The sequence below is a fragment of the Neovison vison genome, chromosome 1 (assembly GCF_020171115.1).
Source record: "Neovison vison isolate M4711 chromosome 1, ASM_NN_V1, whole genome shotgun sequence".
In the NCBI taxonomy this organism is placed as follows: domain Eukaryota; kingdom Metazoa; phylum Chordata; class Mammalia; order Carnivora; family Mustelidae; genus Neogale; species Neogale vison.
In genome coordinates this window covers 56,501,742-56,529,084 of record NC_058091.1, presented here as the reverse complement: position 1 = coordinate 56,529,084, position 27,343 = coordinate 56,501,742, and the positions used below count along the sequence as shown (strand labels likewise).

Sequence of the window (27,343 nt, the reverse complement as noted above, 5' to 3'; positions counted from 1 at the left end):
CCTCCCCCCCCTCTCTTTTCTCTTTATTTCTATTTGACTAACTATGTTCTTCCATTTCCCCAACAGTTTTCACTTCCTTTCTTACTCTTTTCTCCTTTTTTCCAAATTTCACATTCTCTGGCAGTAGGAATACTAAAAGGTCTTCTTTGTTCTCATTCCCTTGAAAAAGCAAGGAGCATAAAGGTTGTTGTTGTGGTTGTTGTAGAAGTGACAACCAGCTGAGCATATTCTTATTCTTACCTAGAATCTTCAGCTTCTTTTCTAATACATTTTTCCTTTCACATGGGTCCCCTCCTTTATGGAATATCAACACTTCTCTGAGGTCTGGGTTTGAGATGCAAACTCTAATTCTAATCTCTAGTTTAGACTATGATTGAATAAAGTTTCTGAGTTATTTTTATCATGCTGGAGTCTCAGCATTACTAATCATTGGGATGGAAAGAAGGAAATTCAGCACCTGGGGAAATCCGACTATTTCATAATTTGAGTGCAACTAGCAACGAGTCTGCCCTGGAATAAGTTCCCTTGAGCAGCGGTCCTCCCATGCCCCTCTTACTTACTGAGCATCAATGGGTGTTGTAATAAAGACGTTCCATAATGCTACACAAGAGTTGTGCTGCCTCTACTGCAAGGTCACAAGCAGAATGGTTTGTTTCTGAGCCATAAAGCACCAGAAGAAATAAGAAACTAGATAAGGGTGAAGAGCTCCAAACTGACACTGATACTTGAAATTCTAAAGATAGTTTAACCATCCAAAAAGTCCTCAATTTCCCCCATTAACACTGTTAATTTTTTTCTGAAACAACCTTTTAAAAGTGAAGACTTTTAATACAAATAATAATAACATATATGATTATTGTATATTTTTTCACCCACCTGAACAAGCCAGGAAGACAAGGGGCATAGGTCTTATTTTTCCTTCATTTTATAAGTGAGGAAACTCAGTCACTGTGAAGTTCTATGACTTGTGAATGTAATTCTATTTAGTTAGATATTATTTGCCTAGGTCTTAATTGGCATGAAATTTCTCATCTTACCTTATGTCAAAAAATGTACATGCCTTAAACCTCTGTGTTTTGTATCTTTACTTGCCAAGAGGTACCATGGGAATCTTTTACAGAAATCATATAATTGGTTTGAGGATCTGATGGAGTCTGTGGGAAAATCATATATATATATTTTTTTTTAAGATTTTTTTTTTATTTGTTTACTTGACAGAGAGGGAGATTACAAGTAGACAGAGAGGCAGGCAGAGAGAGAGGGGGAAGCAAGCTCCCCGCTGAGCAGAGAGCCCAATGCGGGGCTCGATCCCAGAACCCTGAGATCATGACCTGAGCTGAAGGCAGAGACTTAACCCACTGAGCTACCCAGGCACCCCCAAAATATGTTTTTTAATCTATGAAATTATTATTATTTCAAGTAATAAATAGTAATTTTTCAGTGTTAAGGATTAAGATCATAATGCATGTTTACTCATTGGTAGATCCATTTTAAGTTCTAAATAAAACACTGATAATAAAAGATACATAGTCATTTTTTTCCCTTGCCAGGCTTTTCATGCTAGCCAGCATGCCATCAGGAGTAGCCCCCTGGCAGGGATTCAACACTAAGCATGAAGGCAAATGAACAGTGCCATGAAATGAGAAAAAAATAATAGACCATAGCCACAGAGTCCAGATGTAAAATGGCATCATAACAATTTCCATTAAGAGGGAAGGAGTGGGAAGAAACACAATGAGAAAGAGAACACTCTAAGCTGGAATGTTTGTAGACACTAAGAGATTTCCTTTGTCCCATGTCATATGGCTTCATGAGGGATCCATTCTACCACCTACCATTATACAATCCATGTTTCTGATTTTTCTGCCTTTATTATAGTTCTTCAGAAACTTTTATGTGATTTTTTGGATCATTGTTATTTCTGAAAGCTGTTCCAACTATTTGATGAAAGAAGATACCTATGTGATCATGGTATCTTTGTTGGTACCCAGGGATATGCATCTATGGAAGCTCTCCCAATGATTTTATGTACACTTGTGCATAGAACTCCGTGAGCACCTGTCCTAGAGCAGTGACTGATGAATAGTATACCGTGCTTGCTGCCGGGATAAGCTGATGTGACTTTAACCGTTATTAGCAACTCGCTTGCAGCCAGACATTGTTGTACATTCTGATCATCTTCTTGTACATGGAGCTTCTTTCCTTATATATAGCCCGAGACTATACCTTTCACTATTATGAAGTTAGAAATCCATTTTATTTGGGATCCTGCTTTTAAGAGAGAAATCAGTTTGTTCTAAATTGGATTGGTTGTCTAGGAGGTGCTATTTAACCAATAACTTGCTTATCTATTAGCTATAATTTATCAACACTCTCAGAGTAATATGGTACTTCTAATTAATAGCATGCAGGTTTCTTAGTATGATCTGTAGTCTTTGCAGGATGTAGCACACAGCTGAGCTGACCCACAGAGTATTTGAGGCTACAGCTCTATGGAACAAGCTACTTATTTATTTATTTTTCTGATTCATTCTTCTGGGGCTTCTCTTTTAACTCTCTATGAGACTATAATTTTAAAATAATAATAATCTCAGTGCTTATGTTCTTACCTTTTTTCTTGCTATCTTATGTGCTTCTGGTTTGTCTCCAAATTTACAAAAACCACAACAATCTAATATTTTTCTACAGCAACTAAAATCTAGCAGAGTTTTGCCAACTGTAGCAAAGGGTCTGAAAACTCTGGAGAGCATATCACCCGATGAGTTTATTACCATTCTGGATGTGTAATTCCTAGGTTTATGGTGCACTGAGGGTGTTCGGCAGTCTGCATATGTAGCTATAAACACAGAACAGCTGCTGTAATGAAGAGCTTCCAACTGATCTGTTTGAATATTATTGTGAAGAGTTGCAAGTCCGACTACATCCTCATAAGAGGCTGTTTCGGAGATACTTGGGAGGGATGACGTCGTGGGTCTGTTTTTGAAAAGTTTTCTGCAATTTTTAAATTTAATTCACAGCTAACCATGTGATACGACCAAAGGTCTGGATACTTCTTTTATATTTTCTGAAGTGTAATTTAGGAGGAGTTTAACCAATAAATTGTGTGTTCGGGTTACTTACAGTTAGATGCCTAATTAAGCATAATCCTACTCTAGAAGGTCGATTGAATAGCATAATTGCCTTTGACAGCTCTAATTTCTTTAGCTGAAGTAACTCAATGTATTCTGATAGGAAAATATTTAAGCTTAACCTTATATAAAGGTAGTGGTAAAATTCTTTTCTTGGCAATAGAGGGAATATAGAAATTCTCAGGCATTCATAATTAAATTATTTAGATCCAAATTACTATCACTTCTCTTTAAGCAAAATGAGTTAACACTATGCAAACAAAAAATTAAAATAATATGTAAATGACATGCTTCTTTTAAAAAATAGGAATATTAATGACTAAATTCAAACTAACACTCCTATTTTCTGGGTAAATAACCTCAGTGAGTGCCAGTCTAACAGTACATGGAGCTGAAATGTGACAGTTCACCCCATGGCCTTTTGCATGCAGGACTGAAAACAATTACAATCACAAAAAGGCATTAGATTCATGCAAAAAAAAGTAATTTTAAAATCTAGGTCCCTAGGGGCACCTGGGTGGCTCAGTAGGTTAAGCCACCAACTCTGAGTTTTGGCTCGGATCATTCATCCCAGGATCCTGAGATCGAGCCCTGCTCCTGCGCTTTATGCTCAACCTGGAATCTGCCCGAGATTCTTTCCCCCTACTTCTCTCTCCTCCTTTACTACCCCCACCCCCACCACTGCTCGCACTCTCTCTCTTTCAAATAAATAAAGACTTTAAAAAAAGCATAGGTTCCTAAATAAATAGAATATTATTATGCTCTTGCAATTGTTTCTTACGCATTTGAATGTATGTTTCTACTGAGTGAAAAGCTAAGTGACATATTAAATAGAATGATGCTCTGAGGAAATTTTTCTCTTGGTCTGCTAGAAACATTTTTGTCCACAAGTAGAGGTCACTAAGCCCTCAGCATTCAAGATTATGCCCCGGGTATGCCTTTTAATTTGTCTTTCTTCCTTTGATTATGAAAGGAAATATGGTAAGGTGCCAACAGACATCACAATCAAATAGAAATAACTTGTTTGCTTTCATAGAAAGAACTCAGTCACTATTCTAATAAGCTTGTAAATGAGAAATTTGTCATTTTGAAATTATTTTTCCTGTAATCATACAATAAATGGCTTTAAAAGTATTATAGAAAAGTGACAGTATTGTAAATATTCCCTTGCTTTTAGAGTAAATATCAGAAGATTTTATCTAAGTACTTGTCATAGAATTTTACTACTTGAGAGTAATATTTACGGAGGATGAATTGTTTATTCATTCATTTATTCAATCAGTCATTGTTTCAACAGTAAGCTTAAAAGCACATACATACTTGATGTGGTGCTAGGTAATATTTAGGATAAAAAAAAGATATAAGAAGCAGGCACGGACTGTATCAGTCTTGTGATATGGTAAGGGAAACAAAAAATATAACTAACCATGCTTGGTTAGGTGCCATAATACCACAGTATAACATTGTGAGTGTCAGGAAAGAAAGAGATTAGGTCCAGCTAATGGAGCAGTACCTGCTGAAGGATAGGACAAAATTTCTTTTCTTTTTTTTTTTTTAAGATTTTATTTATTTATTTGACAGAGAGAGATCACAAGTAGGCGGAAAGGCAGGAAGAGAGAGAGAGGAGGAAGAAAGCTCCCTGCGGAGCAGAGAGCCCGATGCGGGGCTCGATCCTAGGACCCTGGGATCATGACCCGAGCTGAAGGCAGAGGCTTTAACCCACTGAGCCACCCACGCACCCCAGGACAAAATTTCTTGATGAAAGTGGCATTTGAACTTGGCCTGAAAGGTTGTTTTCAACAGGAGAAAACATTTGCATGTCATGTAATGAAGCTTTAGAAATGTGAATGCATTTTCTGGCCACACTGTGGAATCTGATATGAATGAAGTACATGGAGAAGTATAGTGGTGGGCAAATTTGTCCTACAAAAAGAGGATAGATTATTGATAATAATTGATAATAATCAGTGTCCTAAGAAGGAACTTAGGTATTTTTTTATATAAACTGCAAGGTACATTAAGGATTTTTGTGATTTTTATGGTCATGTGTAAGCTTTATGGGAAGAGATTGACTGCTGAAAGATTAATCAATAGAGTGTTACAATAACCCAAAAGACAGGTTAAGAATTTTAAAATAGAGCAGTGAAGTAAAAGTCCAACCCCAGGTATGAATATGAAAAACTTTTCTGAGCTTGATACATTAGAGTTGGATTATTGGTTTGCAGAGAGGAATGAAGAAATAAAACCTAGAATACAACTCTCATGATTTGACCCTGTATGACTGGAAAAATGCAGCTAGAAGGAAGGTGGAATACAGATGTAGAACTGGGGAGATGCTGATGAGTTGGGTTTCAGACTTAATCAATTGAAGATGCAGTAAAGGCATTCCAAATAGAGGCAGCCATAAGTTATTTAGAGATTTAAGTCAGGAGCTCAAAAGAAAGGTCTGAGCCAGAGCTCTAGATTTGAGGCTTAATTGTTAGAATGTTTAAAGTGGCCAAAAGTGTGGTTATGACTTAAGAAGAAAGTAGGAGGAAGAACATTAGGGAACACTTGCACTTGAGAAATAAGATATAAATAAGGAAAACTTAAAGGCAATAAACACAAGGGAATCAAAAAGAATGGGGGAAACAAGAGGACTGCAGTATCCTGGAAACCAAGGAGGAGACTGTGTCTTAGTTAGCTTGGGTTGCCATAGTAAAATCCCACAGACTGGATGCTTAAACAACAGACATTTATTTTCTCACAGTTCTGGAGTCCAGAATTCCCAGATCAGAATGCCAGCATGATTGGTTTCTGGTGAGATCTCTCCTCTTGGGTTGCAGATGGCTGCCTTCTAGCTGTGTGCTTGTGTAACTTCTTGTCTGTGCAAGCATGGGGAGAGAGAGAGGGAGAGGGGAAGAGGAGGGAGAGAGAACTATGTGGTCTCACTTTTTGTAAGAGCACCAATCCCAGATGAAGGCCCCACTCTGAGGACCTCCTGTAAACCCAATTACCTCCCCAAATCTCCACATCCTAATCACATTACACCGGGGGTTAGAACTCAATTTAGGAATTTGGGGGAACACAACCATTCAGTGTATAACAGACTGTTCCAAGAAGGTCGAGCTTGGGATCCTTGGTTCCCCAAGGATGGAGACTCTGTGATTATCCTTGAGTGGCTTCAGTGTTGTGATATGGGTAGAATTTCTATTAGAATAAGTTGAGTTTGGCATTAAGGGAACTTAAAATTCTAGATAGTATTTAAGGAGAGAGGAGTGATATAAGAGAGGAGAGATTTAAGCTTGTTTGTATCTAAGAAAAGAGGCATGTGTTTATGCTGAGCCACCTGACTCAGACCTGTGCCATTACAATACAGTCATTCGCCATCTATTGACAACTCTGTGACCAATGAAGCATCAACTCTGAAGAACATGTTGATTATGTTCGATACTGGTTCTCACTTAACTACACGTGTGTTGCTTGACATTAAAAAAAAAATAAAAATAAAAAAAAATCAGGCTGGAAATTTATAGGAATTTTAATTAAAATCCAAAAATAAAAAAAAGAAAGTAAGAAAATACAGACCTTGTTACTGATTTTATCAGACGTCTGGACTTACAGTGTAGGATTTGAGAAGGGACATATGAAGGAAAGTCTGGAAAGTACCACATGCTTTCCTGGAATGAGTGGGGGAGCTAGAGGATCTGTAGCTGATGAGTAGCAGTTGTTTGTAGAAGAAAGAAGGGTGTTGTGGATCCAGAGACAGACTCAGCTGGGGCTAACACAGGTACCTTTATTCAGCTGTGATTGAAAGGAGCTGGAAATCTTTGGATCTCTCCCTGACAGCTAGTCATAGTGCTGGAGCCTGCCAGCATGAGGACATTTTATTGGGGGTAAAGACTTAATGCCCCCCACCAAAAAACCAAGCCAAAAATGTTTTCACTTCCTGAAAGATAGAACATTTTGCCACCGGAAGCATATTAGCCATAATTTAGAATGAAAATAGATAAGTCGATATGTCTGTCACATATGGAGAAGTTGCTGCTGTGAGGGACCAGCTGCAGAGGCCATGGGCTTAGGTGTGGGGAAAGGGTGCACAACAGGACAAAGGAGGGATGGACACAATTTGTCCCCCATCAGGTGCTGCAAATTTGCAGTCATCACTGCATTTCTTATTTGTTTTTTTTTAAACCTTTTTAATAATACACTCATTTTGCAAATAACACAGAAGTAGCTCCTTTTGAAATTTGTATTTTATGTTTTCAAGTTCTAACATAAGGTACAGATTATGTTGCAGCTTCAAAGAGAACATAGTTCCTTTTGAATATAGGTCACCTTTTACATTTCTTTCAGATTCAAGTAAACTTACATGACTGATCCACATTCAAGCTCCCAAACATAATATTTTATCCTCATATGTTAACAGTACATAGTTTTCAAACTGAATTAAGAATATTCTTTTTTTAAAGAAAAAAAGATTTATTTATTTTAGAGATCGAGAGAGAAAGAGAGAAGTGAGGGGCAGAGGGAGAGGAAGAGAAACTTGAGCAGACTGTGCTAAATGGAGAGACCAACCCAGGGCTTGATCTAATGATCCTGAGATCATGACCCTGAGACTATGACCTGAGCCAAAATGAAGAATTGGACACTTAACTGATTGTGCCACTGAAGGGCCCCTGAATTCAGAATATTCTATATGAATATCCATAATGGCCCAAGAGAGGTCCATATAACACAATTGTGCAAAGAACCTAAGGCTTAAACAGCTCAAGCCATTTTTATAAGAGAAAGAGTTGGGACTAAAATCATTGAGGATGTTTGTTTGGATAAAACCATCATCTTAATAGCTGTTTATGTCTGCAACCTCAATAATGTATTTATTCATTCATGTATTCAATAAAATGAATAAGACATGTAGACTGCCCTCAAGAAGTTCATAGTTTATTGATATAACACACCATTACAATAAATTTGAGTGAGTGGGAATGACAGGAAATGATATAATGTGGTGACTCAGGTGAATGGGAAATTTAGAGCCAGAAATTTATTAGGTATCTACCCCACTCTATGTAACAGTCACCTGTTAAAGAAACTATTGGAAGACCCATTGGAGACCTGCAGGCTGAACCTGAGCATGGATATTCTCAGATCATGGGAACAGAGCCTATAGAATTACTAATTATAATTCGTAAGCTGCAAGTTATAGAAACCAACTTAAGTTAGCCTAAGCAAATTTATTTTCCATTCATATAAAATAAATGGGAAAATGTACCAAAAGAGCATTGTACAGTGCCTAGCACATAGTCAAATCTCAATAGCTGTTACTAGTGACACTGAAATTTTGAAAATAGGGGATGATGTATGAGAATTTATATGCTAGCATAACTCTGCATTACACCATCCTATAAAGAGAGTTTTGAAAACTGGCAGTGTGCATCACCATTATCATTGGTTCATGGCATCTATGCTATGTAGAATGGAAGGGCATGTATCTGCTGAAAGTGGGGACATGCAGGTGTGACCTAGCGTGAGATGTGTGTGGGGAAGGACACCCTGTTTGACATGGCTTGGCAACCTGTCCGTACTTGGCCATAGCTAAAGAAAGATGAGGTCATTTGCATTCCATCTGTTAGTGTTCAGTGTAAAGTGTTACCTACTCTAAAGGGAAGCAGACCATGTGAGCAACGTGTTTGTAAAGCTAGTTCAAGAGCAAAAAATACTAACAGCTTGCAGAATGAAGCACATAAGAAGAAGAAAGTACCAGTGGATTCGTAAGCTTCAGCTCATGAGAAGAGACCCTTAGGCTCCTTAATTAGAACTCTCTGGCTACAAATTATAGGAGCCAACTTGAGCTAGTCTGAGTGGAAAGGGTTGGACTATTTACAGAAAGACTATAAGGACTACTTTCAAGTATCCCATGGTAACAAGATTTGGAATGCTTCTGGGACACATGGGATTTGGGCTCCTGAGGAGAAAGCTCTCAGGGTCACCTCCTGTCTCCTCCCTGCCTGCCTCCTTCATCTTCTCCTCATAAATCTGCCTTCTTCATGTCATGGGCCCTCATGGTCCATCCAAGGACAACCATCCCTATGCTCCTGAGTTTACACGCAGTTATAGATCCAGCTACCCAAAGAGACCGCTTTCATTCTCTCTACCCATGTTGCTCTACATAACACAGAAACTGATTGGCTAAGCCTGTCTCATGTGTCTACCTCAGTTTAAGGAGGTGAAGGACAATCATCTATCTGTATAAATCATAAGTGATTATTCCAAATTCTAGTAGCTATGCCAATGGAGGGGAAAGAAAATGTCATAGCTGTGACACTGCATTTATTATAAAGGTATGCACTATAGAAACATACAAATTAAACAACAACAAAAAAAACAACAAAAAAACCCTGTCTTTACTACTTTTATAAAGAATCCTGACTATAAGATGCTTCTCAGTTGCCTAAAGATGATCAAAGAGGAGGGGGAAAGGTGTTTTATTTTGTTAAAGGAAAATAGGTCATTGGGACATTGTCTTCTGAATGAATTAAAATATGTATAAGGGGGCGCCTGGGTGGCTCAGTGGGTTAAAGCCTCTGCCTTCAGCTCAGGTCATGATCTCAGGGTCTTGGGATTGAGCCCCGCATCAGGCTCTCTGCTCAGCGGGGAGCCTGCTTCCCTCCCTCTCTCTGGCTGCCTGCCTCTCTGCCTACTTGTGATCTCTCTCTCTGTGTCAAATAAATAAATAAAATCTTTAAAAATAAATAAATAAAAATAAAATAAAATACGTATAAATTAAAGGCCAACAATAAAATATTGCTTATTATTAACACTGGTTATAGAATAGAAGAAGAAAATTATATGACTATAATTTGATTTTGTTTCAAAAGGGTAAACGAGACCTCCTATAATTTAAGACACTTTAAGGATACCTTCTATGCAAACTTTCTTCAAGATAAATGAGGAGTCCACTGCTAATAAAATTAAGACAAGTCCCTAGTGATTCTGCTAAACATGTTGAAAATCAACCCTGTAAAAGAAATCAATAAGAAATATTTTCCTGGGACGCCTAGGTGGCTCAGTTGGTTCAGCATCTGCCTTCGGCTCAGGTCATGATCACAGGGTCCTGGGATAAATAAAGTTCCTCATCGGCCTCCTTGCTTGACAGGGAGCCTGCTTCCCCCTCTCCCTCTGCTGCTTGCCCTGCTTGTGCTCTCTCTGACAAATAAATAAAAAAGATCTTTTAAAAAAAAAAGAAATATTTTCCTTTCCCTGATTTTTCCAGGTATAAAAATGTATAGTTAGTTTGCTCCTAGTAAATTCTCTCAAACATTGTGGGAATTAATATCATTTTCCATTTTGCACTGCTTATGTTACCTGGATTAGATGGCTATGGGATGGGGAGTGGGAAACATTAACCAAGAAAAAAAAATTAAGACATACATGATCAAAAGTAAATAAATAAATAAATAAATTTTAAAAATTAAAAAAAAAAGACATACGTGATCAAAGTATAATAGAAGGATTTATGACCAGAGGGCAGGGGTAGCAGGGAAGAAATGGAAGGATGGATCTATGTCACTAGCCAGCTCTGTGACTTTAGCCATTGATTCTGTCAGTGTCTTATTGCAAGTTTTAGTATTTCAAGCTATTTTAGTTAAGTTTTCATAATTCAGTCCTTTGCTTAAAAAAAATATGGAGGGCTTACTACTTCACAAACTGTGAAGAAATATTGAATGATCTATAATCCTACAGAATTTTGAATCCAGCAGAGGACACCAGCAAGAGCCCTGATAACAATGTGGCAGTGTAGTCCTAGGACAGAAAGGATGGATAGCATATACAGGAGACATAACAGAAGGGGCCTCCAGTGTAGACCATGGATGGAGTCAGGCAGGGATCTAAGATAGCTAAGAATAATGGCTGCCATTAGCTAGACCAAGCACTGGGTTAAGGTTGGGGAAGGTACAGGGAAAATGTTTAAGGCAGAGAAAGATGTAGAGGCAAGAGATACTGTAGCATAGTTGGGGGCTGAGGGGCGGGATGGGGGTGTTTCCAATAGGGCTGACAGTAACTCTTCTTACAAAAAATATTTAGCTCTGAATGTTTAAAGTCAAAAGTTACTCCAAAGCTGATCCTAGTATAAAATCACTTTTGCTCTGATAGTTAGTATGGTTTCTAGACTTGATACATACATTTTAAGTTTGGTAAGAGAACCACTAATGACTCATTCACTCAACAAATGATTTTCAAGTGCCTAGTATGTGCCCAGCACTGGAACAGTGCAGGAAATACAGTGGTGAGCAAAACAGATCCAGCCCCTGCCTTTATGGAGGGGAAAATCTAGCCAGGAAACCAGACATGGAACAGGTAAATACAAGTGTAGTTAGTGTTTTTAAGACTAAATACAAAGAGTTATGGAGTGTCATTAGAGGGATCTAACCAGTCCCAGTGCAGGGAGCCTGGCCATGTTCCAGGAAGCAGCATTATTTAAATAAGACTTCTGAAGCAGAGAAGGGGTTAGCTAGGGATGGCAGGAGGGGACTAATGGAGTAGAGCAGTCAAGGAATCAGAATGTAAAGGCACTGTGCAGAAAAAATACTCAAGGCTAAAGGAAATGAAGCAATTCTAGGATGCCTGCAGACAAGAAAGAATGAAAAGTATGATGAGAAGAAATTGGACCGTCAGCTATGACCAGATAGGGTCTAGTTTGAGGGCTTTGGAGCTTGAATCTTACCATCTGAACCTGATGAAAATCCACTAAGGTCATCCTGCCATCCGTGAGCTACGAGTTTCATAATTAGCACTCCAGCCTCAGCACGGAGGAGTGCTGGGGACCAAGATTCAAGACCCTGGACTTGGGAATTAGGCTCCAGGTGGGAGACTATAGTGGCCTGACCCAGGGCTTGGGCAGGTGGTGGAGAAAAGAGAGATCTCAGATAAATAATTAATAAATAAGGTAAAAAGTGAGGTTTCTCACAATATTCCACAATATCTCACAATAAACAGAGATATGCAGTCACCTCAGGATGGTTTGGCTCCAAAGCCTATAACATTTAACTGTTACCAGACTAAATGTGTTAGCACATCTATACCATGATTGATCTATAAGAGTGGAGGTTGATCAGACATTAAAACAAAGAAGAAAAGTCACCAAAACAAACATTAGAAATGGTCATAGACCTCTGTGATGTGGAGATGGGTGAAGGCGCTGAAGACCCATGGGCTCTTTGAAAATTTAAGTCCCAACGACAAGAGGATCCCTAGAATTAATAGAGTGAAATAAGCTGTCTTAGCTCAATGCTATCAAATGTTTAATTATTAAAGTGTGTAAGTCTATTCTCAGCCTTTCTGATCCAGAAGTTCATAACTCATATGTTATTTACTACACATATGTATTTCCTTTATTCTACAGGAAGAATCCTAGTTTCCAAGGAAACAGGAGATGGTAGGATTGAAATGTCTCAGAGGTAGATAATTATGTTATTCCACAGTAGCCATTCAAGTGTCTTAGGATAACTACTAATACTACCACAACCAATTAATTACTCAAAAAAATGTTAAATATGGTAGTTCACATCTGATCTTCCCATCCCTCCCTTTTAAACTAGTTTTACTGTATCTACATTATCTGAGTATATAGTCATTACATACTATATGTTCTCCCTTTTAACCTTCATTTAATTTTAGTCCTATAATTAAGGATGGTTTTTTTTGTTTATTTTTAAAATTTTTATTTCTTTATTTGACAGAGAGAGATCACAAGTAGGCAGAGAGGCAGGCAGAGAGAGAGGGGGAAGCAGGCTTCGCCTGAGCAGAGAGCCTGATGTGAGGCTCGATCCCAGGATCCTGAGATCATGACCTGAGCTGAAGACAGAAGCTTAACCCATTGACCCACCCAGGCGCCCCAAGGATGGGTTTAATACTTAACTTCCAGTCTTCATGATGATGTCTTCCTAGTTATTTTGGTAGTCTGAAGCCCATAAGCTTAGCCCAGAATAGATTTTTCGGGGATTTAATCACAGGAACAATAGTCACTCAGTTTTTGCTTCTTGAAAACAGTTCATCTACAGCCTTTATGTCCAATATCGGTTTTGCTGGCTATAAAATTTAGGGAGCACATTTTGTTTTCAATTTGCCTTTCTAGTTACAGCTAACATAGAGATCTGTTGCCCAAAATTCTGATGATTATCTATTTTCCCTTATAAAACACCTGCTAGGTTTTTCCTAGACATCCAAAATAAAATATTTCCATTTCTTATGAAGTCTGCTTGTTTTACTAGAACATGTCTTCATATTGGTTTTCCTCTGTCAGTACTTTCAATGTGTAGTTACAGGTCTTTTTTTTACAATTTCAGGAAAATTTTCTTGAGCTATATATAATCTTCAGTATTCATTTCCTTGCTTTTTTTTTTCCTTCAAACATTTATAATATCTGTATATTGAAACTTTTTTGGCCAACTTCAATATGTACATTTTCTTTCTAATCCTTTTTATCCTTTCATTTCATATTATTTTTTATTGAAGCATAGTTACATAATTATATCACTATGCATAGATTTTTTTTTTAAGATTTTATTTATTTATCTGTTAGAGAGAGAGAGCTTGTGAGCACAGGCAGACAGAGTGGTAGGCAGAGGCAGAGGGAGAAGCAGGCTTCCTGCTGAGCAAGGAGCCCGATGAGGGACTCAATCCCAGGACGCTGGGATCATGACCTGAGCCAAAGGCAGCCGCTTAACCATCTGAGCCATCCAGGCATCCTAACTATGTGTAGATTTTAATGGCAGTTTGATTAACTTAGAAAATTTCATGATATACCCCATTAACGCATCTGCAGTCAAAATAAAGAGCATTGTCTTCACCGTAGAAGTTTCCCTCATGCTTTTCTAATCTCTTCCACTTTCCATTCAGAGACAACCACTACTGTGATTTCAATCCCCATAGATTAATTTGCCTGTTCTTGAATTTCAAAATATTGAAATCATATAGTAGGTTTCTCTTAAATCGCCATTCTTTCACACAACATGAGATTGGTCCACATTCTTGCATGTATCAACAGTTTATTCCTTTTAATTGCTGATTAATATTATGTTGTATAAATATACTAAAATTTGTTTCATCTAATGTGCTAATGGGCATTTAGTTTGTTTCCAACTCTCACTATCATACATAGAGCTACAATCAATATCTATATACTAGTTTTTATGAGCATATATTTTCATTCTTTGTACGTATATGCCTAGAAGTGGAATTGCTGGATGATAAGGCAGCTGCATATTTAATTTACAAGAAACTGCCAAAGAGATTTTGCCATTTCATACTCCTACTAAGAGTGTATGAGATCCATTTGGTGTTGATAATTTTTCACATTTTAGTCATTCTAATGAGTACGTCATAGAATTTAATTATAGTTTCAAATTGCATTTTCCTGATGACTAATGACCTCAAAATTCTTTTCATGTACTTTTTGATCATTTATATGTCCTCTTTTATGAAATATCTATCCAAATTCTTGCCTATTTTTTACTGGGTCATTTGTATTTTAGTATTTATTTTTAGGGTTTCTTTTTATAATCTGGATATGAGATTTTGCCAGATACATGTATTATAGTATTTTCTCAATCTTTGACTTGACTTTTTATTTTCTTAGTGGTATCTTTTGATGAGCAGAAGTTTTTAATTTAAATGAAGTTCAATTTATCATTTCTTTTATGGTTAGTGCTTTTTGTGTTCAGTTTAAAAAATTTTTGCCTACTCTAGGTCCTCAAAATTTTCTTCTAGGACCTTTATAATTTATAATTAGGACCTTTATAATTTTGACTTTTACATTTAGTACTGTAATACTTTTAAAATACATGGTGTAAGGAATAGGTCAAGGTTCTTTTAACTTTTTTAAAATAGAAATAGTTTTCCCAGCTTAATTTTTTTTAATTTATTTTTTTATTAATTAATTTATTTTCAGAAAAACAGTATTCATTATTTTTTCACCACACCCAGTGCTCCATGCAATCCGTGCCCTCTATAATACCCACCACCTGGTACCCCAATCTCCCACCCCCCTGCCACTTCAAACCCCTCAGATTGTTTTTCAGAGTCCATAGTCTCTCATGATTCACCTCCCCTTCCAATTTACCCCAACTCCCTTCTCCTCTCTAACACCCCTTGTCCTCCATGCTATTTGTTATGCTCCACAAATAAGTGAAACCATATGATAATTGACTCTCTCTGCTTGATTTATTTCACTCAGCATAATCTCTTCCAGTCCCGTCCATGTTGCTACAAAAGTTGGGTATTCATCCTTTCTGATGGAGGCATAATACTCCATAGTTTATATGGACCACATCTTCCTTATCCATTCGTCCGTTGAAGGGCATCTTCGTTCTTTCCATAGTTTGGCGACCGTGACCATTGCTGCTATAAACATTGGGGTACAGATGGCCCTTCTTTTCACTTCATCTGTATCTTTGGGGTAAATACCCAGGAGTGCAATTGCAGGGTCATAGAGAAGTTCTATTTTTAATTTCTTGAGGAATCTCCACACTGTTCTCCAAAGAGGCTGCACCTATTTGCATTCCCACCAGCAGTGGAAGAGGGTTCCCCTTTCTCCACATCCTCTCCAACACATGTTGTTTCCTGTTTTGTTAATTTTGGCCATTCTAACTGGTGTAAGGTGATATCTTATGTGGTTTTAATTTGAATCTCCCTGAGGGCTAGGGATGATGAACATTTTTTCATGTGTCTGCTAGCCATTTGTATGTCTTGATTGGAGAAGTGTCTGTTCATATCTTCTGCCCAGCTTTATTTTTGAAAAGACTTTCCTTCCCTCATTAAATGACATTGGTGTTTTAGTCCCAGTTATGGACTCTCTATTCTGTTCTATTGATATATTTGCCTATCTTTATGAAAATACCACACTGTTTTCTATTCCTAAATCTTATATTGTCTTAAAATTAAGTAATATAACTACTCCAGAATTATTACTGTTTTGGCCATTCTGGGTCTAGGACATCATTACCATTACTCAAAATTTCATCATTATACATGACATTACATCCAGGGTTTTTCATAATTTAGCTTTATCAGGTTGGGGATACTCCTTTGTACCCTCGGTTTGCTGAGAAATCTATCATAAACTGGCACTGAATTTTGTCAAAATCTTTTTATCCGCATCACTTGAAATATCTGATTTTTTTTTCTATTTTACTCTGTTAACATGGGGGAATAAACTTAATTATTATTGAATACTAATCCATTCCTGGATTTCCTAAAATAAATTCTCCTTGGTTCTCTTCTATATTGGTTAGCTGAAATAGAGTCTACCTTGTCTGACACTGGTGTAGCTAATAGATTTAAGTTTTGGTTAATGTTTGCTTGTTATACATTTTCCATCCTTTGTTTTTCAGCTTTTTTGTTCCTTATGTTTAAAGAATACCTCTCATAAGCTGCACATGGTTAGATTTAGATTTTGTCTCTTAATCATTTTGATAATACTTATATTTGAATTAGAATATTTAGCTAACTTCAGTTGGTCTAATTGCTGGCATAATCATATTTATATCTACTTAATTAATTTCTGCTTGTCTCGGTGGAATGATTACTTCCATTTATGTTTATTCTCCTTTTGTTTTTCTCTTCCTTCTTGCCTTCTTTGGATTAATACAGCATTTTAATACTCAATTTTCCCATCTACTAATTTGTTAGCTTAACATTTTTTTAAATTATTCTTTTTATGGTTACCCTAGAGAGTAAAATAAGGATTTCCTGACTTTTGTAATCTTAAATAAATTAGTAGTTTAACACTTCCCAAACAAAGCCAGGATCTTAAAATACTTTAATTGCATTTGCTTTGTGTCAACTTTTGTGCTTTTCTGTTGTGCATTTTAATTCTGCACACATTTTACATCTCATATTACATGACAATTACTGTTTTGCACAATTGATACATGCTGGTATATTCCTGATATGTACACCCTTCAATGATTTACTGAGATGATTTGAGTGTGTATTGTAGTTTTGTAAAGTTTATTCTGCTTCACCTGGCACATCCTTTTACTAGGGTACAGCTCTCCAGGGGTCCTGTGGGTCCCCACTGTTTCCATAGGCTCCACATTATTTAAATGCCTTTAACTTCAAATGTGATTCTTCAGTGCTGTGAGATTTCCAGAAACTTTATTCTGATTTCCTGCAGTTTTCTACTTAGCTTTGTATCATGTGCTTTGTGCAGCCTGAAATTTGTACAGTTTTCATGAGGGAACCTACTAAGTGTTAGTCTGTGTGTGTGTGTGTGTGTGTGTATGTGTGTGTGTGTGTGACAGAGAGAGAGAGAGAGAGAGAAAGAGAGAGACCTCCTTCCAGAATCTTGGCTCCTCAAGTCCTTGTTGCCTTGGAAGACTTGAAATCAGTTTTTATGTCTACATGCCTATGCATTTATAAAGTTTTTCTTGCTGCTTTCCCTCTTCGTTAAGATCCTCTGCCTGCATGCTCAGTCTGTTTTTCTTAAACCAAGAATCATCAAGTGTTCCCAGAGCAAAATAGTTTGAAAATTATCCACTTACTTTTCTGAAGTTCTCTTCTTTCTGACTTGGATTTCTGACTTGAATTCTTTCTGACTTGGTACGTTGGATTCTGGTTGCCATGACAGTTTTCAATGTCTGTAAATGAGTTTTAAAAATATTGAATCTGTTTTTTCTAGTTGTTCTCAGTGAGAGAGTTGTTTTACCCCAAGGTATTACATATTAGCTGGAAGCAGATGTCCTCTTATACCAATTTTAGTGTCTCCCCCTCTCATTTTTCAGTAAGCTATGATATCATTATAATTTCTTTTAGGGCTATGGGGACTATACATCTAATGCTATGAAGGAAATCACAAGATAATTGCTATTTGGTTCTTTTTCAGGTTTGATGAAGGTATTAATGCCTCTGCTTAAAGAGAAATGGTAGCATAAAATAAACTTTAATAGAAACTTATCTAATACTCTGAATGTCATAGATAAGAATATCAGAAGCCTCACACAATTCTAGATTTAAGTGACCTAAGTCCTTTTTGTTATCATTACTTCAATTTTAAGCTTCTTACCAAAGTAATTATTTCTTTTTTTTTTCCAATTTTTTAAAAATATTTTGTCAAGGGATAGGCAAATAGTTGACTGACAATCCTGGTCTTTTTAACAAATCAAATATATAACAAGGATTCATCATTTTTAAAAAAGATTTATAGAGAGTGGGGAAAGGCAAAGGAAGAGAGAATCTTAAGCAGATCTCTGTGCTAAGCACTGAGACCAATTCAGGGCTTAATTTCACCCTGAGATCACTCACAACCCTGAGCTATAATCAAGAGTCAGATGCTTAACTGACTGTACCAGGCAGGTGCCCCAAGGAGTCATCACTTTTAATTGATCAAAATTAAACTGAACTTGAAATTATGATTAATGAATCACAAGTTATTTATTATTTGAGAGAGAGAGAGAGAGCATAAGCAGGAGGGGCAGTGGGAGAGGGAGGGAAAGAGAGAGAGAGAATTTCAAGCACACTTCTCAATGAGTGTGGAGCCCTTCTTGAGACTCAATCTCATGACCCTGAGATCATGACCTGAGCTGAAATCAAGAGTCAGATGCTCAACTGACTGAGCCACCCAGGCACTACCATGAATCACAAGTTATGATGAGTTATCAGCAACTATTTTCCGTTTTATAAACACCTGCATTAATTTGCCAAGATCACTTAATTTCTATGCCATATATAACATGTTTGGCAAACATGATTTTTGCATATTTTATTTAGATATTTGTCAAATGCTAGAGAAACAAGAAACTTAACATTATTCATGTTCAAATTTGAGATAAGCACATATGTAAAAGTACAAAATATACAAAAACTTTATGGATGCTATGATTTAGGTCAATTTAGGTAACTGAGATCCCCCTATCTGTATTCACAGAGATACATAAAATTAATGGTTTGTATCACTGTGGACTATAATTAACTTCATAAGAAGAGTCTTCAGTTAAATGAATATTAGTTCTGAGAGAAATTTGAGATAATCTAGTTTTCCAATTTTTAACTGATATCCCCCCCTTTTTTAAAATTCAGGTATAAGTGACATATAACTATTAGTTTCAAGCGTACCATATAATGATTTGATATTTGGGCATATCGTGAAATGATCACCATAATAAGTCTAGTTAGCATCCATCACCACACAAAGTCACAAAAGTTGTGTGTGTGCTTTTTTTTTGTTTTTTGTTTTTGTTTTTGTCATGGGATAGGAACTTTTGATTTATTCTCTTGGCAACTTTAAATTACGCATTACAATATTATACTGGTTTTCATAAAGGTATTTATTTGAATTTCCAAATTCTATACTTTTTATTTGATATTGTTATTTAGTAGCTCATATTTTAATATATATTTGTAGAGTTTTTACTTCAACCCTTTTTTTCAGCAAAAGAAAATATATTCACAGATCCTAGGCAATGCCGTAGTTTACTGGGGTAAAGCTATGAGGAGAAGGAATTTTACTCCCAAATTATGTTATTATAAACTTTTTTAGAATAATATTTATTTATTGTGCTTATTTTTCATATTTAAAAAAGTGATAAATATTTATTGTAGTCAATTTGGAAAATATAGGAAAGCACAAATTATCTATAATTCTATGAATACACAGAAGTAAAACGACCATTACCATTTTTTTTGCTATATCCTCATTTTTACACATGCACATAAATACATACATGTTATTTTTACTTATTATTTGTAAACTTAATTTTCACTGGGGATTTTATGACATTCAATATTTAATATTAAAATTAATTTAGGAATTAGTTATAAAAACAATTAGCGTTTTTTATATTCCTGAAACTACCAAAGTGATGAAGAAATTCAGAAGTATTTCTGGTTTATTTTCCTATTAGGATTATTTCTCCATTCTGTTTTGATTTTTTCAGTCATTCATTCATTTACTATAAGTGGGTGCCCATATGTATTTTCACGTCCTCCACCAAAGTCCCTGGTTATGCATTTTGTCATAAGATGACTTTTAAATCACTCCCTTCATTCTTAAAAGTGATCATTCTTTGCATGAGAGATTATATGGTTTCCTTTTATTTCCAAAAGTTGGGGCAGAAAAAAAGGGAGATAAGAAGCACACAATGGTAAATCTGATATAGAATCTGCCCTTCAGAAACTATGGCCTATCAAATGTAGGAGATAAGAATTAACATCAATAACTTATATAATACAAAGTGAAAAGGATCACGGGGGAGATGCAAAGAGATAATATACATTGTAATGTGGTCAAAAACTTGATAAATATGTTTGAATGCTAAAGGAAATATGTGCAAAATCTTGTGAAGAGTAAAGAAATTTCGGGAATGTATATAAAAGACAAAAACTTCTTTTTATCAGGGGGTTACTGAAGTGATAAGGAGAGTGAGACTAGAATACCAGAGAGAGGAGAACCAAGAAGTGAACCAGTGATCTGCAGCTGCTTTTCTCAGGGAGCATCTGCCAACTCCAGGCCCCGCTGAGGGAATAGTATCCAGGCATGACCCAAGCTGAGTATCCAGTCATGGCCCAAGCAGAGTCAGTGGAGGGAGGAGAGAAAGCAGAAGAGATGCTGTGGCCATCAGACTGAAGTGCTAAAAAGAGAGAGAGAGGCTTCAACACATGTCTAGCTTCTCTCTCCAAACATTTGCAATTGCCTGCAATTGAGCAGATCAGAAGGGTTAAAAGATAAACTAAACACTTCTGACATAGAGTGGTATTTTCATGGAGTCTTTCAATAATGAGGAGACAGACCCACCTTTGGGGGGAATAAAAAAACAGAAATGCCTTTAGCAACCACTTGATGCTGGACTGACAAAATTGGAGACTCAAAGGCACTCAGTCTTATGGTCAGGGCTCCCCATCATTTGCCTAATTCTGAAATTGTGTGGGTCAGGAAGCCAAAAATCTAAGCTGAAAATCTTTGAAAAGATGGCCAGAAGCTCCCATAGCCTCTTAATGCTGAGGTGATAAACACCCACCAGATGAGGTGTACTAGTGCACAGTCAGATGTTCTGTTGAAAGTCCTGAAGGGATATACCATACAGTAGACCAGTTCCTATCCCAGTTATAAAATAACTTTGACTCAGCTCAGTTCTGGATTAGATTAAGATAATCTGTCCTCTTCTGCTTAACAGATAAAGTGGTAATGCAACTCTAGCACAGATAATAACATCTACCATGTACTGCCTCTACAGAATCTTATTTTATATGTGTATGTGTGCTTTTGAATATATATATGTGTGTGTGTATGCTTTATATGTTTAAGTATGGAGGTATCATATGTTTAAGCATGGAAAAGTTCGGATAATATTACAAAAAGTCAAGGGAAACAATTAGACGATGGAAGCAGAGCCATAGGTGATACACTGATCGCTGTTGGAGGGTGTTAGAAAACCAAATCATTATTCTGAACATTTCTAAAGAAAAGAAAAGAATCACCCATTTGCCTTGTGTTTTCTGTTTTAACTCTACATCAAAGGAACTAAGTATCTGATGAGGGGAAATTCTACTTTAGAAAAGAAATCTAACTGACAAATACAGAAAGGATGATAGAATCGAAATAATGCCATTTTGCAGTTTTGTAATAAAATGATCTTCATAATGATCATCAGTGACGGCTAAAACCATTAGATGAAAGGCTGATGGGAAGTTTTGTAACATATGCATTAGGCTGATCACACCTGAACCTACTGATCAATCTTAATGTGATTAATAGACAACCCAATTTATGTGCCTTTTGGTCTGGTATGATAGGGAGCAAACACTATCTTCTATATGTTATACTCCTTGCACAAACAATCATGAATCTGATCAAGCCGTCAGAGCTAACTATCATTTTATAGGCAATATAGGTGGCAGAGGAATATATTTTACTCAACCAGTAAACCAGAGGAACATTTTACTCAACCAGTAAAATCTATAATCAGTATTTTTTCAACAAATAAATAGTCATCAAAAAAGGAGAAGGGAACATCTATAGATTAAAAAAGGCTTAAGAGAGTCACCAACAAAATGCAATATGCAGATCTTGTTTGGATGCTGATTTGAAAATCAAAAGTAAAATAAAAATATATGAGATAATCAGGGAAATCCAAATAGTGACTTTAATAGTAAACATTTAATATCAAATATTAAAGAATTACTATGAATGTATTTTAGATGTAATGATATTATTATTTTTCCTTTTATTATAAAAATGTGCACCTATATTATAGGCCTAGATACTGAATTACTTATGGATGAAAACATAATGATTTAACTTTTCTTTAAATAAATGTCAGTATAGATGGAACAAGATTCACATATATATTATTATTGAAGCTGAATAGGGATATGGTGTTCATTTTAGTATTTTCTCCATGTTTCTATATTTTTGAAAATTTTCATAATAAAAGCCCTTTTTTTTAAAAAGATGTCTGAAAAACAAACAGAAACAATAATATGAATTCTCACATACTAGTCTAAATTGGGCAAGCACTTGGTAGAGCGATTTAGCCATATATAAGAAAGATGAACGTACCCTCACAACAATCCACCAACTCTACTTCTAAGTCCATAACTTAGGAAAACTCTCCCATATATGTGTATAGAAGACATAATCTAGAATGTTTACTCTGCATTGCTTAAAATAGCAAAATGTAGGAAACAACCTAAGTGGACATCAGTAGAATTGAGCATATTTTTGGTAGTGTGGTATGTATTCAGTTTAATTTAAGCGACTGAATTAGAACTGTTCTTGGAACACTACATCAAAAACTAATGATGTGGGACGCCTGGGTGGCTCAGTTGGTTAAGCAGCTGCCTTCGGCTCAGGTCATGATCCCGGCGTCCTGGGATCGAGTCCCGCGTCGGGCTCCTTGCTCGGCAGGGAGCCTGCTTCTCTCTCTGCCTGCCTCTCTGCCTGCCTGTGCTCACTCTCTCTCCCTCTCTCTCTGACAAATAAATACATAAAATCTTTAAAAAAAAAAAAAACTAATGATGTATTGTCTGGTGAATAACATAACACATACACACACACACACACACACAGAATTAGAACTGTACCTATTAATGTAATACAAAATGGAAAAAAATGGGCAAATTACTGAATGGAAATAGAGTGTGATGCCATGTCAATAAAATCTAATAACATGGTAAACACTACCATATATTATTTATTAACACATATGAATATATGTTGTAAAACTATTAAATTATGCCAAGCGATGATTCATATACCAAGTTTTCCCTGGGAAAGGCTAGATTAGTATTAAGAATAATATACAGAGGGCTTCACATATGTTCTTAATGTTTTCAAAAGAAAGAAAACCTTATATAAGGAAAAAATGTTCATATTTGGCAAATCTATAATTAAATTGAATTTTATTAGGTCATTTTCTATAAGCTCTTATTAGCTTAGAAATCTTTATAATTCAAATTCTCTTTAAAGAACAGTATTTACACCTCTCTGGAGAAACTGCATCATGTGTTTACATAAAGAACATTAATGTACAGTCTTAGATATCCATGTACTAAGAAGAGTAGAAGAAATTACCATTTACAGAGGGCTTTCATATACAATCAGAGCACCACTCTCCTCTCTGACGAACAAATATTTAGAAATAAATATTTAAATTTAGATAAGAAAAAAATGCATTTGGCTTTGGAAAACAATCAGAGGCATAAATTATCCTATATTTATCTATAACCACAACAAATAAAAGGTAGACTACACTCTGCTAAAATGGTCTTGAATGGTTGCTGCCAATCTTTATGATTACTTTGGACAGCTGCCACATTATTATTTCCATGATAAACTGACCATCTGGAATTGTATAGACTGCTTCTCTCTGCTAAAAGTAGACTCACCACCAAACCCCTCACAGAAACGCAACTGCAGACAGATGGCTAACCTGCTCTGTCCCTAGCTTTCACCCGCTCCTGCCACGTCCATTCAGATACACTGGATTAGTCTACTTTAAATCTCACTGAGATTTAAAATACCTGGGTCTTTTGTCTGTGCTTTTGTTCCTCCAACCTTCAGAGAAAGGGTTTTAATAGTGATACCTTAAACTGTGATAACATTTTGCTACTTAGAATCATTTTCACATTTATTCTTTCAACAATCCGTTATGGATGAGAAAACTGAATCTGAGAGGGGCAGATACACAGTTGGAGAGTGCCTGGTTTCCTGGGCCTTTATCCAGCCATCCTACTTCTGCACTACCATGAGTGAAACCTGTTTGTAACAACTTCTCAAGTTCATGTGAAGAATAATTCCTTGAACAGAAACTGACATATGAATGAACTACTGTAAGGAAAATAACACATTATGGGGCGCCTGGGTGGCTCAGTCATTAAGCATCTGCCTTTGGCTCAGGTCATGATCCCAGGGTCCTGGGATTGAGCTCCACGTCAAGCTCTCCGCTCAGTGGGAACCCTGCTTCTCCCTCTCTCGCTCCCCCTGCTTGTGTTCCCTCTCTCACTGTGTTTCTCTCTGTCAAATAAATAAAATCTTAAAAAAAAAAAAAAGAAAGAAAGAAAATAACACATTAAAACAAAGTTATATGGGACTAAGTACACCCAAAGAGAGAAGGTCTCTTCTGCAAAGGACAATTGAACAATTGGACAATGGGAGAAACTTGTAATAAGCAGTGACTCTATAGGAAGGGCAGAGGAGAGGAGAAGAGAAGGAAGGAAGAAAGGAAAAAAGAAAAGAAAAGGAGGATGAAAGAAAAATAGAAGGAAAGAAGAGAAAGGAAAAAAGAGCAAAAGAAAAGAAAAAAACTGCACTTTCAGAAGAAATTGAAGAGGAATCTTTCTTACTAAATTTCTGGGGTTTCTTTAAATCCATGGTTTCTGCCAAAAGATTCAAGCACAGATTTGGGACTTATATTTGACAAGTCTCCATATGCTGCATTTTCCCTCCAAGCTTTTACTCTGGCTTGCCGAATCTGGTTGGTTGAGTATGTGGTTTCACAGTTGCTAAAAATACCCTGAAGTCAAGTTCCTCTCAGTTTCTGTGCAGTGATAAAACGGACACTCTGGCATTAGATTTTTCAAGGCTCTGGCCTCTAACCTTTAATCAACCACCCCTTTCATAAAAGTAAGATCTGTAGGCATGGGGCATATACCTTTCACTTCAACACAAAGAGAGTCAGAGACCGAAGAAAATGGCTCTATGAAGGAAATGCTAAAATTTTTTCAACAATTTCAATCAATAGTGAATTAAGGTGGCTTAGGGATTGCTGGAAGTTAGTGTGGAGTTTGGCTGTCAGTATGACTGCCGCCTCTAAAGGAACCACAGAACTGTCCACAAACTGCCTCAATTAATTCCAAGTCTGTGCCAGAGGCCGCAGATTTCCCTCCCCTGTCCCTGGGAGACCGAAGGGCTATCGTCCAGGCATGCCACACTCTGTGCACCTATGCTAATGTCAGCATGTCAAGTCTCTGAGCTGTCAAGGTGTTTCCCTGTGGTTTTTAGCATCATCATACACCCAGCAGACAAGACCAGCTACATCATTTGCATGGCCTGGTGCAAAAAGAAAACACGAGGCCCTTGGTTGAACACACAGAGGGAAATGTTACAGAGACTATTATATAAAGCCTTTTCTCCTGTGGTCTCTCTCTCAACCTGTCTTTGTGGTTTTTTGTTTGCCATTTAATGTCACACTCCCATGCAGGGTGTGGGGGAGGAGATTTGGGGGGCAAGTGTGTACTCTACCAAGTGTTGCAGCCCCCACTCAGTGACTCCATGCTAGTGCAAACTTCAGGCCGCCAGATTCCCACCCATCCAGTCCCTGGCCTAACACTACAGGGAAATGGAACCAAACATCTCCCCGCAGCCCTCCCCCCTACCCTAGTCCCTGGCAGACCGGTGATCTTCAAGGGAATTACGACAACAGCAGGTGGACTAGAAGGTGCCTGCACAGAGGATGGATGAGAGGCTCACTCCTGTGGTGTTGCCTGTCAAACGCACTGTGGCCCTGCTAGTCCAGGGAGGGGAAGGCCCATCACTGCCTGGAGATGCTCCACAGTACGTGCACTTGACCCTGATTTGATCTTCCTGCTCTCATGCCCAGAGCCCCTGCCACTGGTGGAAAGTGACAGTGAACCCTGGGCAGGTCAAGGTAGTGAAGCCTCCGAGGGTCCCAGAGGCACCAGGGAAGTCAGGGAGGCAGGACCCTGGGTAAGCCCGAGCCTCCAAGCCCTGAGTGCATGCTCCATTTCCCCAACAAACATCACTGACAAAACACAAATTAAGTGATACAAGGATTACAGTTTTCAAAATGATGACTGTAGACCACTAAATCCCAAGTGCAGGGGCCTTCTGATGAGGAACAAGTGGTGCATCTGTACTGGCCAGAGGGCCCTGAGCCAGCCTGGGTGGGGTCCTGGCTTTCCAGCACCCTGGGACCAGGCAACATGCAGACATTATCTACAGGTAGAATTAACTAGGGGATTCAAGGGACGCCGGCAGTTTAGCAAGGGAAAGACAAATGCCTTGAGTGTATTTTCTGCCTTTCTTCCTGAGAAATGAAGTTGTCCTATTATTTTGTAGGTTAAGTATTCTTTCTTACTGATAACTTCATTTATATAGTGAAGCATCATACTTTTATCCCTTGTCATCTACTTGCTGGTATTTTCATTGTTGTCATCATTTTTGTGATTTCAGGTGGCCCTACTGAATGTCAGGGACAAACTACTTCAGCAAGGTTAATAGCAAACATTATCTTTTTGTCTGTTTTTTAAAATAAATGGATCATTACAGTAGTGATGAAGTTACAACAAGGTGTTTCAAGTTTTTATCTCTGGGTGAGGATTTCAAATTATTCTGGGACTTTGAAATGATTTATTGAATGACCCAAACTTGACAGGCATACGCATAGAGATTAATTTTATTTTTCTCTTTTACCTTCAACTGTGCTATGGAAGACTTTTTTCCCACCTTCTGCTTTCAGATGAGATTCCTTGAATTCAGGAATTCTAGTGTATTCTTGTTTCAAACCTCAAATTCACATCTCTCCTTTCTAGCACGTGCCAGGCCTCAGTCTGGAAGATGTGGAATGGGAAGGGCCGTGGCCTTCTCCTGCAATATCTCTGGCTCCTCCCTCTTCTGTTTCCCCGCTTGTGTCCAAGTCCAATTTTTAGTGGGAAAAAAAGATAGGAAACATAGCCAAAGTTTTTACTTGACTGTGACTGTTGTGGTCCTCTTCTGA

At 37.2% G+C, this 27,343-nt stretch overlaps 1 protein-coding gene across 4 annotated transcripts in view; it reads left to right on the top strand.

Moving 5' to 3' along the window:
* GRM1 (glutamate metabotropic receptor 1) overlaps positions 1-27,343 on the top strand; it is a 427,511-nt gene that overhangs the window by 387,420 nt on the left and 12,748 nt on the right. The gene's annotated exons all lie outside the window — the stretch shown is intronic.